The sequence below is a fragment of the Trematomus bernacchii genome, unplaced genomic scaffold (genome assembly GCF_902827165.1).
Source record: "Trematomus bernacchii unplaced genomic scaffold, fTreBer1.1, whole genome shotgun sequence".
NCBI classification, from domain to species: Eukaryota; Metazoa; Chordata; class Actinopteri; order Perciformes; family Nototheniidae; genus Trematomus; species Trematomus bernacchii.
The window spans coordinates 2,303,114-2,316,885 of NW_022987899.1; the positions used below are offsets into that span (position 1 = coordinate 2,303,114).

Below are 13,772 nucleotides of genomic sequence, written 5' to 3' on the forward strand. Positions count from 1 at the left end.
TTTTATTAATTATACTTCTATTTTTTACTTTGCTATATTTATGACAGCTTTAGTTGCTTTACTGTTTCCAATTAATACATTTACATTTACAAAATGTGAATAAACTGATAAATTATTAACGTTATTAAGCTTATCTTGACTTTAACCAGATGTGATGAACACAGTAATGCATCAATAGTCATACAATACATGTCTAGAATGGGCTTTTGTGTACTTTTACTTTGATACGTGAAGTACAGTTTGATGCCAATGATGTTGTACTTTTACTGAAGTAAGAGTTTAAAAGAAGGAGATTTAAATGTAAAAACAAATTTTTACGATTTCGTATTTCTACTTTGAGCGTTCTTGTCATAATTGAATATCTCTAAAATGGGCACTATCAGTACTTTTTCTTTTGGTGCGCTAAGTTTGATGGCAATACTTAAGTGAGCGGGATATTACACTCATGGCTAATACTTTTACTTGAGTAAAAAGTCAGATTATTACCACTATTATCATTACTATTATTAAAACATTTGAATTGGTTTATTGAGTTACAGTGTATGGTACTAAAGAACTATGCAGGGCTAGAGAAAGATCGGGACAACTTTACAATAAGACTACCCTTAGAAAGGGTTTACGAATAGTTTGTAATTAATTTATTAATTAGGTTGTGAACGCTTTTTAAATCATCAATAAGCTTTTATAAGACATGAGATAAACAGGGCAACTGTGACCGGTTGCTTGCCAAATAGTGAGCCCACATTTATCTGTACTGTTAAGTGTTATATTGGCTACTTAGCTTACTTCGTCTTCTTCATCAGCCAGCATCCTCCTTGGTATCTGTTTCATCACTGAGTTGATTCTCGCTAAGTTGCCAATATAAGGCTTAGTCATCTTGCCAAATAGTGAGCCTGTGGTGATGTATGCAAACTATGTTAGAACTGGTTTATAAATGGTACTTAAGGATTAATAAAGTGTTTACAACCTAATTCATAACCTAATTATAAACCCTTTATGAATCCTTTATACGGGTAGTCTCATTGTAAAGTGATACAGAAAGATCTCCTTACTTTTATGTTTTTGATTTTGATTTCCCTTACTTTATTAGAAAACCCTTAAACTCAGACATGAAGAAGAAGACAGTCCTCCAGGTGAGCAGGAGTCCACTGAGGTGCCTCTGGGAAACCAGCTGCACTGAAATTGATGGGATGTGTCATCGACAGCTCTGTTTCTCCTTCCTCCTGTCCTCATCTCGTCTTCCTCACACGTCCTTTTGTCCCTCGCTTCTGACACCCAGAGACTCTTTGATCACTCGGCATGTTTGTACTGCACTGCAGAGAACTACAGCGAGAGGAAGGGAGAAAGAGACGGCTGTACAAAAAACAGTCCATCTCTTTGTTTCTTCTCTCTTGCCTGGGGAATTTGAGGACTCAACACTGAATGAATTTGTGCGCGTATCTGTGAGTGCAGAAACCCGAGAGACCGTGACAGTCTCTCTTGTTGACTTCTAAAAGTCCTCCAGTGGCCTGAGACACGGCGCTCACGTCCTCAAATAACCAAAGGATGAGAGGACAAAAAAACTAAGAAGAAAAGCAAAGAAACAGAGGCAAAGAAAGTGGAAGAAAGAGAAAGGCAATTGGGGAGTAAATCAGTTCAAGAAGTACAAGAAGAAAGAATCCAATACAAGTGAGAAGACGGAGATACAGACAAATGAGAACAGAGGTAAGAGGGATAAGACAGAGGGAGATGATAAAAGTGTTCAACCGGAGAACAAGAACACAAGTCATTCATCTGTCAAGGTGACGAGAAGTACAGCTGTCAGTCTCCTTCACTCAAGATGTCACTGCTGATGTATTCAAGGAGTTCAAACTGCGGTTAACTGGTGAGCTTTGAGTGCCAGCATGACTATCAACCTGCGTAAGAGGCTATCAATCACAAGTTCTGCATTTATTCAAACCCCCTGCTGGTCCCTTTTAACATGCCTCCTTCTGTGTAGACGTCTTGCATTGACGTAGGTACTTCTTAGGCATTACTCACACACAGAGCTCGATTAAAGGCAATCAAGGCACAATACGTATACCCAAAAATAAGACAGCATACTGGTGAGCCAAGACATTGAAACAGAGAGCGGGAGCATTCTGATTCTGAGGGTCATTTCAGAGAAAAATCATCCTGCCTTCATGAAGGTGAAGTTATAAATGGCCATGTTTTGATTTCCTCTTGTGCTGATGCTTCTAATGTTTACGTTCTGTTTTCCCACCAAAACTGAAGATCCCCAGCCAAGTGCTCACAGCGTCTGAAATCCAATATTCTCGAAAGCCAGCAATCTTTCCAAGAATTTGCTCATTTGTTACAAACAGTCGTTTTAGGCTTCAGTCTTGAATGATGATACACATGCCTTACGAACAGTGGCGGACTGCCCATCGGGACGAATCCCAATGGGCCGAAACCGACGTTGGCCGGTCGGACGATGTAGGCCGGTAGGATAAGTCGCTAGCATTTGACAATTTACTAGCGGTTACGAAGTGGGCCGGTCGGATAAGACACTAGCCCCCCCCCCGTTGACAATCTACTAGCGGCACCGAAGTGGGCCGGTCAGATAAGTCCCCAGCACCCCCCCCCCCCGTTGTCAATTTACTAGCGGCACCGAAGTGGGCCGGTCAGATAAGTCACCAGCACCCCCCCCCATTGTTCTATTAATATAAAGGGAGATCAGGTACTCTTTAAAACAGCTGCTAGTTATGGGTACTTTTTACTTCAGTACATTTCAAAGCCTCTTTACTTTTACTTGAGTAAAGAAGTTTAGTCAGTACTTCTACTTTTACCAGAGTATTTTTAAACAGCAGTATCTGTACTTCTACTTGAGGAAAGGATTTGTGTACTTTTGCCATCTCTGTATATGGCAACACAATATGAAACCGTGCAGGTCATTTATACTTAAACCAAAGCATGTCTGAGTCTGAATATACAGGAAGAAGTATCTAAAATGTCCCACGTCCTTCTCATTCCTTCCCAGCTTCTGCATATTCCATGACTCCCCTGTATTCTCCAATGAACTGGTGCTGGGTAGAGATGGGGATAATGCTGTAATCAAATATGCAGCTCACCCTGTTTGTCCTCCATTCTTTTAAATCTGCTCCTAACATAGAGGGATCTAATGACTTCTCTTAGGCACGGAGGGTAAAACCAGGACTCCCCAGCTTTTTTAAGTTTAGCAGAGGAACTGTACAATCTGTTCTTCGTTCCCAACAGTGAAGGCTTTATCTTGTTAGTGGTGGGATTCAAGTAAGCCTAATTTGCAGTATTGTAACACATCAAATGATAAAATGCGGACTCTAGATATCAGATAATGAGGACTCTCCAACAAATTGAAAGAAAGAACAAAACTGTTATAAAGAGTCACGCGGGGTGCAAAGAGCGTTCTGCAGTGTGCTCAAACTGTACGATACAGTACGAACAATGACTGCAAAAACTGACTCCTACAGTCACACACAAATAGACTCACAAAATGCCCACATGCGGAATGTCATGCGGAGAGATTTGCGAGTGAACCAAACTCCCTCTTCGAAAAAGTCCGCATTTATCAAAGAGGTCTCAGCAGGAGTTGGCAAACGCTCGTCTTTTCATCTTTTTCTTTGCCCGCGTCGTCCTTCTTTATTCTCCTCCAGGGATTTTTCATTTCTTTTTCACAAAATTCAAAGTGAAAGGATTTTAGAGGCTAACATTCACAGCTTTGTTTGGAGATTAGTCAAGAAGAAGAAAGACCATGCGCGCGTGTGTGTGTGTGTGTATGCGTGCGTGCGTGTGTGTGTGTGTGTGTGTGTGTGTACGAGTATGCTGTGGGCCTTTGTTGACAGTTGATGCAGAGTTAATGTGATAATAACAAGCAGAGATGCAATTTGTTTCCCAGGGAGCGGCGTCATTCAGCCGTGGTGGGGGGTTAAAAGGTCCGCAGCAAAAGCAACATCAGCAAACTGTTAAAGTGTTTCATATTTACAGCCAATCACCATGGATTTTAGACTCAAGCAATATCACTTTTTTTCTGCCCTGAATGTCAGCCTCCCCGTTTCCTCCATCATTTTCCATCAGTCATGTTATTGACTGTTAAAATCTGCCTTTCCGAAACGGACTACTCCACCAATCGATGATTTGTGTATCAAACTCACCGTGCTCGAGGGAAGCTCTGGGAATAGATTGCAATGGACAGTCTGTTTGAGCTTGGAATTGAAATGAGGACCCAGAGTCTTGAAATAACAGACTTGTCAAAACATATTAACGGGTTTTTATTGCACTGGCTTAGTTTAATACTCGATTGTGATTGGTCCATATGGAAAGTCAGAGGTTTGATCTTTTTTTGGAACTTCTGACCAAGGGACTAGGTCCTTTCATATCAATCCACAGAAAGAAGTCCGGTCTATATGACGTCAGCTGTGGAAAACAAACATTAGAAAACACTGTGGAGAGAACAAAACGTTGTGCTTGCCTCTCGTCTCATTTCAAGTCCTTTTGCCTCACATCTGCAATGTTCCTTTGCAGTTGTAATGCTGCTAAATTCATCACTGCAGTGAATAAAGGTCTAAACTTTAAACAAATAGAGGTAAAACTGCAGCTCTTGAAAAGGTTACATTAGTCAAATGACAGTTTAGGCATTAGGGTTAATCTTGACATGGTTATTTCGTATTATCCCGAACATTAACGTAGATGTAGAAGGCTTAATCATCTGCATAATGTTGATTTGTGGTTCAAGTAAAGTTCTTCCATTGTTTCCTTCTCTACCATGAACATATACATACAAGGCTTGAACATATTTACAATGATGACCGCTAGTTCACTTTGGCTGGATAACTTGTAATTGCAACAAGAAGGCACTTTAAGATATGTGTACTTGCACAAAACATGTGTTAGTGCATAGATACAGGTAGCCAGCACAGAGCACATTTACATATCAGATGCAGTTCCTTATTGGCTTAATGTGTTGACACATTATAGGAATTTGACTCCAGTTGACTCACTATAAACTTAAAAGTGCAGAAAACCAATTTACAGGATGGGATGGTGAGAGGTGTAGCAGCATGGAACAGGAATTCATTAAAAAAGTACTCTGTTCTTGGATCTACAAGGTTACATTTGCAACCCTGAACATGCATAATAAGAAGCAAACAGTCCCAAGAGCAGCACTCTAACCTTCACTTGTCTTTTGTATTTTTATTTTCGGCAAAACACCTAATCGCCCTTCACTCAAAAAGCATCTCGGCAGTGCTCATTATTCCACATTCATATTTTACATTTCCACGCCCTATATTAGAACCATTCGTAATTTTTAATCCATTACACTGTGTTCATAAACTCCATTTGGACTCTGTCTTTAAATAACAATACACATCACGTCAGCAGTGATAATGATTCGGGTTATTGCAAACGGTAAAAGCAGACCATAAAAATATTCCCGAAACACAAATAACAGTTTGCACGGAAAGCCCAACACAGATCACTTCCTCTTTCAGTCCCTTTGGAGCCGTAGTATTCAGATCCAAAACCCATTTAGCCTTTGCTTGAAAGTGAACAGGTTGTGCTCTCCACCCCTCACGGCCAGGGATTGATCATCTCTGATAGACCAGCATTTTCATTCTGTGACCAAATGTCCACACTGTAGGAAACACTTAGCTGCAGGGCATCCATTGAAGCTGCTGCTGTGTTTATCCACTTACAAATGTTGCTATCTTGCATTTATCTTGTTACCATTTTACATGTTTTTGGTTTTACTTCATCTGTATTTACTGGCTTTCATATCAAATCAGGGACAGTTTCATCCCACAGGCCATAAGACTGTTAAACACCTTAACTTTTGAAAGAACATCCATAACATGCATCTGGCTGCTACTTAGAAATTATTTATCTAATATATCATATTCCAATCACTTGTATAAAGACTCTTATTGCACTAGTTCACTATTTCCCTATTTTACTATTTATTTTGTATTACTTGCAGTACCTTTTTCAGTTTTTTCAGTTTTATTGTGTTGCAGCCTGTGACCTCAGATTTTCATCGACATAACTACACTGTAGCTATGTACGTATGACAAATAAAAGCCTTGAACCTTGAAATGGTCTTTCCCAGAAAAAGGCTTAAAGGGGACCTATCATGCAAAATGCACTTTAGTACGTCTTTTCTACATGAATATGTGTCCCCGGTGTTCCAGGGAACTCACCAAGTGTCAGAAAACACAACCCTCTCTATTTTCCTCCATACCCAAATCTCTAAAAAAGGGGCTGCAACGGATCTGATAAAAACTGATCCAGATTTGAACACTGTCCTGACGTCAGGACGGTGGCGCTACGGCTATTGGGCCAACTCCACCAATCAGGAGGAGACAGCCACGGCCATTGCCGTTCGAAAGCGCTGGAGACGCTGTAGTACATATGCCAGGCCAGTAGATGGTGCTGTTCTCACTGAATCTGCCCTTGCTAAAACAGATCTAGAAATGGTCAAATTGAGCAAAATGAGGCATGGCTAAAATGCATGATCTGTTTGGTATTTTGAAAATAAAAAAGTATAAATATGCCTTATATAGGTATGGTCCTACACTATATTATTCAAATATAGCATGATAGGTCCACTTTAATGTTACTTTTTTGATATTTATTTGGCCCTTTTCTGATTTGTGGCCCAATGTAATGGTTCCATGGTGTAATGGTTAGCACTCTGGACTTTGAATCCAGCGATCCGAGTTCAAATCTCGGTGGAACCTGAATTTGTGTAGCCATCAGAGCGCTAGCATTAACAGTAAAGTATGCCACACATTGGAATTGGAGACTCCTACCTACATCCAGATTCATATTTCAGTCAGACAACTCACGTGTTCTTAATATTTTTATTAGAGCAGCATATAGTTGAGTTTGGCGCCTAGGCTCGGGCCTCATCACTCCACAGATTTACATAGAACATTGAGTGATGATTAGATACTGTAACTATCCCCGAGCCTACAGGTGGAAGCTGGGGTGGAAGCTAGGGTGGTGGTGGGGCAGGCAAGCAGCACGTGAACGCATCAGCAATGTGACAGAGCCGCAGCATTAGCGAGGCAGAGGCAGGCAGATCTGGCAGCTTAAATAGAGCGGCAAGTTAAGGAGATTGTGTTTGGTTGGTTGTAAGAGAGACGCGTCACGTGTTACAGTAATGTATCATTGGTGCTCGAGTTGACTGCCTGAACTAGCTCGCAGGCTTCGCCCCATTACATTAATTGCATACAAACTCACTATGTATATAAGAACAGACGTGCAATAAACAGGAAGTTCTAACTTCTGCTTGAGAGGACACAAAAAAAAGGCAGTCGAATTTTGAATTTGGCTTTTACTTTGTTACCTGTCAGAGTCTGGCAGGAGAGCAAGGTCTGCCGCCTCACCCTTAAAAGATTGTAGTTAGAATATGGACGATTAGGAATGACTTGAGAATGAATAAATGAATACACAGATGAATCAATGGAGGATTTTACAGACAAAAAACAAGGTGAAAATGTCCAATATTCAAGTGCAGTGCGACTGTGGCAAAGGGGCGTCTTCCAAAAGAGCAATCAACATGTCGAAGTGTCCTTGGGCAAGACACTGTAGATCAGGGCTATTCAATTGGCGGCCCGCGGGCCAAATCCGGCCCCGGGGTGATATTTACTGGCCCTTTGAATATAATGTTAAAAAGTAATCAATTTATTTTTTTTAAAGATTTTTTTTTTTTTTTTTTTTTTTGCCATAGTGCCTTTATTCCAGAGAGGGTGTTACATTGAGAGATAGAGGGGTAGACAATGCCTGAAAACTTCGACGGGCTCGGGTTTCGAACCCACCTACTATACTGTAGTGACAACTCCTGTCATTGATTGCATCTCTGCGTGAATGATTAGATCATTTCACCTAAATGAAATCAAATGAAACATGTAGGCCTACTGAGTTCTGAACTTGCCATTTAGATCTATAAAGGCCTTGGGGCTATGTTGTTTGATTGAATTAAACACAATATATGCACTCCACTATGCTGTTGTAGTATTTACTGTATCTGAAGCTCTTAAATATGATTGCTCATATTTCAAGCCATCTTTTTCCCGGCCCCTTGCTTTGGATCATTTTCATCAACCGGCCCCCATTCCAAACTAATTGAATAGCCCTGCTGTAGATAAACCCCACATTGCTCTGTTAGGTTTGTCTGAAGTGCATATAATGGCGCGTTTCCACTACACGGCCTCGCTCGGCCTCACCCGGTATGGCTAGGCCTTGTTAGGACTGGCTCACTTTATGGCGCATTTCCATTACAGTTTAGGAACTGGGGTAGTATCTATAGTAACGCAGTGTAGGCGGAGCCGTGACGTCATCTTCAATGAGAACCCCAGAAAAACAACACAGCTGTTAGCTGTTAGCACTCAGAGCTCACATCTGTTCAGAAACTAGACAAAAGTTAAACAAGTACAAACCACAGACTGCCTGTGTCATGGTGAATACAGTCGCTGCTTTATTTATGTCTGGATAGGCCGTTGTTGTGAGTGTGGACGGTCGGAGCATACACTGCGTTAGCTTAGCCAATCTCCATTTAGAAAACACGCATTTTAAAAGGTTTTTCGCCTGCCGTCTGTCTGCAGACTTGTCAAAGCATTAATTCATGGTTTTTACTAACCGGTATCAGTATGTTGTTACTTCGGCATCATTTTGAAACGTGTATTACAATTAAATCACGGTCAAATATGTCCATCTTGTTGTAGTTGTAGCCCCCTTGCCAGCGATTCTCTCTCTAGTTTAGCATACTCAGCCCGACTCAGCCTCGTTGTCTCTGGCCCTAGACCCAAGATTTTATGAGGCCAGAAAAACTGTGAATTAGGACCCGCCGGCCGGTACTAGGCCAAGTGGAAACGCAACCAAAAACGGGCTGCTGACGTCACAGCTCTCTTAAACCGTGCTCCGCGCTGCAGTGGAAACGCGCCATAAGTCCCTTTGGATAAACGCACACACAAAATAACATGTGCCAATCCGTCAGCCTTTGTTAGGGGAAGCTGAACCCCTTTATTTCACCCCTCCCACTGCTGACTCTTAAACTGAAGCAGCTATATGTGATATTGCCATCACTCATTTTAACATTTACTTCTGTGCTTTTTTGTAAAATTGACATGCAATAAAAGTCCTGTTTGCTATCTGATTGTTTCCCTTTTTCCCCCTTATTTTCTTCATGTCTTACATAAAAAGTAAATGTGATATAATAATATATATATCAGGATGTTTTGTTGGAAAACACCCGGTAGATGACTCCAACAGATGCAGAATACACTGTTTACTAAACTCTTTTTAAACTAAATGTTACATTGTGAAAATGGCCTTCATGTTGCTCCAGTTTCTGTTACTTTTACATGTCTTTCTTCTCACCAAGTTAACAAGAGCAGTGCTTCTGACAGGATCTTTTGGCTGGAGATCTGATAAACACAGATCCTCCAGCGAGTTTGTATTCTTGCCTTTCTCTAACAGCACTGATAACATGGTCCAGGGTGGATGGCAAGTAGGAAGGGACACATTGCAACCCTCTTGGGAACAGTGCATGGGCAAGTATGCTCCACTTAGAGTTCTGCCAGAACAACTCTGACGGCATGTTAATGCTGGTGAGGCGACGGGTGCCAATACTCTACCCCGTATTAAGGTTTTCCACTAGAGAAGATGCCATATGTTCCTCTCTGCCGCAGCCACATGTCCCCTTCCCTTTCAACTTCGCCTTAAAGGGACCCAGTGTAAATGAGCGGAAAAATCAACAGATCTTCCCTCTGCTTTCCATTGCTAATGTGTTTCTGTGTTCAAAAGCCAGCACAGTTGGGAGAAGAGCAGTCTTGACAGAAATACATACAAAATAAGAAACACCACTATCCTTTTCTTCTCCCGCTTCACAGTAAACACACCCTGTTTTGACATTTACACTCACTTCATAGTTTTCTCAAAGAATGGATTTCCAAATAGCAGATGATCTTTGGCATGTATCACGAGCCGTACTCCGAAACCTTTTCTACAGGAATGTGTGTATACTGGATCAAGGGTAAGAGCACATTGGTAAAGGTGTGTGTGTGTGTGTGTGTGTGTGTGTGTGTGTGTGTGTGTGTGTGGGTGTGTGTGTGTGTGTGTGTGTGTGAGTGTGAGAACAATAGAAAGAGAACATCAAAAGAGGCAATCAAACAAAAGATAAGTAAAAACAAGTTTGCCATGAAATGGAAATATTAAAAAAAATCAAAATCAATGTCTTTCTACCTCATTATTTTTTCTTCCTTTGCTTATTTCTGTTCGCCTTTTTGATTGAAGTGAGCTCGGGTGTGTAAATGTAAAAAGGAGATGAATTAGGTTTTTCAACAGAAAACGATTTTTTCACTTTTGCAATTATTGTTGTTTTTTGTTAAGGCAAACTTTTTTACACACCACCTTACTTTAACCTTTCCTTTTCAGTGAGTGTGTTTTAGTTCTAGGCTCCAAAGTTAGACAGGTAATTATAGAGAAAACACACACACACACACACACACACACACACACACACACACACACACACACACACACACACACACACACACACACACACACACACACATACACACACACACACACACACACACACACATACACACACACACACACACACACACACACACACACACACACACACACACACACACACACACACACACACACACCACACACACACACACACACACACACACACACACAGGATCACCAACCAAAATATTCACCAACTAACTGGATACGATGACTACATTTATCCAGTCTTTACAACTCATCAATACTCTTTTACAAAAACAGCATTCACATTCAAAGTGCCTCCTGCTAACACACACCGTTGGCCATGCCATCGAGTTGAGTAACTTGGAGTTGAGTAACTTGCTGAAGAACACATCGACATGTTGTCTTCAGAGCTGGGATCAAACCCACCAGCTTGGGTTTGGAAGACGACGGCATTACCTCACAGCCCAGAAATGTGAGTTCAACATCGCCAGTCATAGCTCACATCCTGCACGGGAAAAGAGCTTCTGACATAAAGCCTATTCTGAGGGTGCTGGCTTCACACAATCCCCTTTAACTCATGCACCTTAAAACTGAACAAATTGATATAACTCAGAGGAGATGTACAGAAGAAGGCAAACATTGCCTTCAAACAGACCAGACCCTGACAACTTCCTAATACCAAGTCTATGTGACGCTCATGGTCACAAAACAGGAGGAAAATTCAACAAAGGAAGACAAAGAAGGGTAATTTACAAGAAAAACCAACCAACAATCTAACTTCTGTGTGTAAGGGCCAATGCAGAACATTTCAAACACTGGGTTGATATCACCAAATACCCACGCTACACCCAACCAAATAAACTATTTCCAGTAAATAAGAACACTCCTGACACTGACAATCTCCTCTCATCTGCAACATGCCCCGATCTGATTCTCCAGATATAAGAAAACAGCAATAGAGAAAGCCAGGAAAACCCTGGGAAGCAATAGCAATGTTGTAATCCATGTCAGCACCAATAGCCTAAGGGTGTAGCAGTCAGAGGTCACAGAGGAAAGGTAAATCAGGATGTTGCAGTTTGCCCGACAGATGAGTCTCATTGATGAATTGTCTTTTGGTCCCGTACCCAGAAGGGGAATATTGAGATGTGCAGTAGACTTAGGAGGTTTCTACGTCAGGAACCATTGGATTGGATCCATGTACACTTGATCTAAGTCCAGCTTGATTGATTAGTGTGAACATGGCGTCCTGGGGAAAGGTTTATTGATCTGTTTCAGGCTGGATCACTGTCACACTGCCATGACTCATCGGGACACTTATAGAGTGGAATGAGTCTTAAACCTGGAAAATACTTTGCATTTGAAAGTATGAAAGTCAATGTTTTGTTTCTGATTCGAAACCTGAAGTAAGGTCTGTGGTTAACACAAGCTGAAGAGATGTTCACGTTTTGATCACAAGTCTTCACTGCAACACTCTATATAGAACAGAGCCATCTTGAATGGTATCACTGACACCTGGGCCTTTGCTATATGACGAGTCAAAATGATTCCAGGTGTCATGCGTTAGCTGTTAGCGAGTCAGGCTCCAAACCCACCCGTCAGCGTGGACTCTCCAATCTCTTCTACTAAAGGTAACGACTTGTCATAACACACTCCTGTCTCCCCATGTATTTGCCTCTTTTGTTTTCCTTCCTCATTTCCATCACACTGTCTATTTCCCTCTCTCTCTTGTAGATTATCCGGAGTGAACCAAACTTTTCAGGTTTGTTTTTGTTTCCACCATGTCTACAAATCTGTCAAATAGAGTTGGGATCATCATTTATTGGGTAGATTTAACGTTTTATGTATTCTTGCTTTCACTATCCCATCGTAAGCCCCATCTGAACCAAACCGACTTGTTTTGGATTTCATTTGTATGACAAGATATTTCCCGGCACCTTATAATGAAGAGAGGGATGAGTTTGTTTACACAATTTACCAACTTATCCATCAGACTCAGTTTGGATTAGTCTTTATTCTTGGGATGGATTTACTTTTCCTATCAATGTCTGTCTCATATTCATGCATATCCCTCTCTGTCTGTGTTCAATGTTAATACTTCTATATGGATAAATGCTAGCTTAATGTTTGTTTGTGGACATGAATACTACCGTTACAATAAAAAAAACCCTAACCTGTTCCCGGTGTTTTTGTGTCACAGTACAGCGTATGTCTATGAGTGAGAGACAAAGGTCAGCAGGGTTACATATTATGTTACAATGACTAATTAACTGTTAAAACCAATGTAATCAGTCACTTAATAAAAAATGTTTTTATCAAAATGTACATATATGTAATCTGATTGCTTTCTGTTACTTTTGGATTACCTCAAGATCACATTCAATGCAGATAAAGAGAAACTTCAAAAGGATGTTTTTTACTGAAGTGTAAGATAACAGAACAATGCCACCAGAGAAAAGCAACATGTGTGTCAATGATTGAGAGACAAGGGTCGGCAGGGTTACTTTAAAAATACATTATGTTACAATGACTAATTAACTGTTTAAACCAATTTAATCAATCACCTAATAAAAATGTACATATATGTAATCTGATAACTTTCTGTAACTTTTTGATTACCTCAATATCAAATGCAATGCAAATAAATACAAGAGAACCTGCAATAAGATGTGTTTTTCTTAAGTGTATTATGTAAGAACAGAACAATGCAACCATAGAAAAGAAGAAACCAAGATCTTGGTTAAAGTTGGAACCTGAACACAGCACATGGAATAAGAACAATTTAATTATAAACAGGTAAACTGAATCCATGAAAACCCATTTGACTGTGTCCACTTTTCAAAATAAGGTATAACATTAGAAACATTAGATTATACTCACAGGAAGAATATACGACATAAACCTATTACTTTATCCCACTCTGCTGTGAGGGAGATAAAACAAACATTATTCTGTATTTTGAAAAATAAATCCGGACACTGACTGAGGTGACAAAGCCAAATAGCATTATTGTAATTAGACATCTATACTAACTTGTTTGGAAAGTTTTGGAAAGCCCTTAAATACCCCATGATCCACTTTCGTCCCTCGCTCAGAGCTCAGTGTCTCTCTCTCACTCAGCTGTATCATTGCATTAACTGAGCCTCCTACACATCCTCTGGGGTTCACCATGTATATATTTATGACTGTTTATTTGTGTTGTATCCCTCTCTGCCTGGGCCAGCCCAGACTGTAAACCCTATCAAACATTCTGTCTGATCAAATCCTATGAA

At 40.6% G+C, this 13,772-nt stretch overlaps 1 non-coding gene across 1 annotated transcript; it reads left to right on the forward strand.

Annotated features, from left to right (window-relative positions):
* The first annotated feature begins 6,659 nt into the window (after positions 1–6,659).
* On the forward strand, positions 6,660–6,731 carry trnaq-uug. Its single transcript has one exon. It is a non-coding gene; the product is annotated as a tRNA-Gln (tRNA).
* The last annotated feature ends 7,041 nt before the right edge of the window (positions 6,732–13,772 follow it).